Source organism: Nematolebias whitei, chromosome 2, assembly GCF_014905685.2.
Source record: "Nematolebias whitei isolate Nwh7 chromosome 2, NemWhi1, whole genome shotgun sequence".
NCBI lineage: Eukaryota > Metazoa > Chordata > Actinopteri > Cyprinodontiformes > Rivulidae > Nematolebias > Nematolebias whitei.
This window is the reverse complement of record NC_056499.1, coordinates 6463460-6463918: the sequence shown is the minus strand read 5'-3', so window position 1 is coordinate 6463918 and position 459 is coordinate 6463460. Positions and strand designations below refer to the sequence as shown.

The window sequence follows — 459 nt, the reverse complement described above, 5'->3', positions numbered from 1 at the left end:
CCTAGAGGGCCACTATCCCTCATGTTTGGTCCTAGAGGGCCACTATCTCTCATGTTTGGTCCTAGAGGGCCACTATCCCTCAAGTTTGGTCCTTGAGGGCCACTATCTTGCATGTTTGGTCCTAGTGGGCCACTATCCCTCATGTTTGGTCCTAGTGGGCCACTATCCCTCATGTTTGGTCCTGGAGGGCCACTATCCCTCATGTTTGGTCCTGGAGGGCCATTATCTCTCATGTTTCGTCCTTGAGGGCCACTATCCCTCATGTTCGGTCCTAGTGGGCCACTATCCCTCATGTTTGGTCCTGGAGGGCCACTATCCCTCAAGTTTGGTCCTAGAGGGCCACTATACATCATGTTTGTCCTAGAGGGCCACTATCCATCATGTTTGGTCCTAGAGGGCCACTATCCCTCAAGTTTGGTCCTAGAGGGCCACTATCCCTCATGTTTGGTCCTAGAGGGC

The 459-nt window shown here is 52.9% G+C and overlaps 1 protein-coding gene across 2 annotated transcripts in view; it reads right to left on the bottom strand.

Annotated features, from left to right (window-relative positions):
* The window catches only part of nedd4a (NEDD4 E3 ubiquitin protein ligase a), a 37507-nt gene that overhangs the window by 3810 nt on the left and 33238 nt on the right, over nt 1-459 (bottom strand). The window lies entirely within an intron of this gene.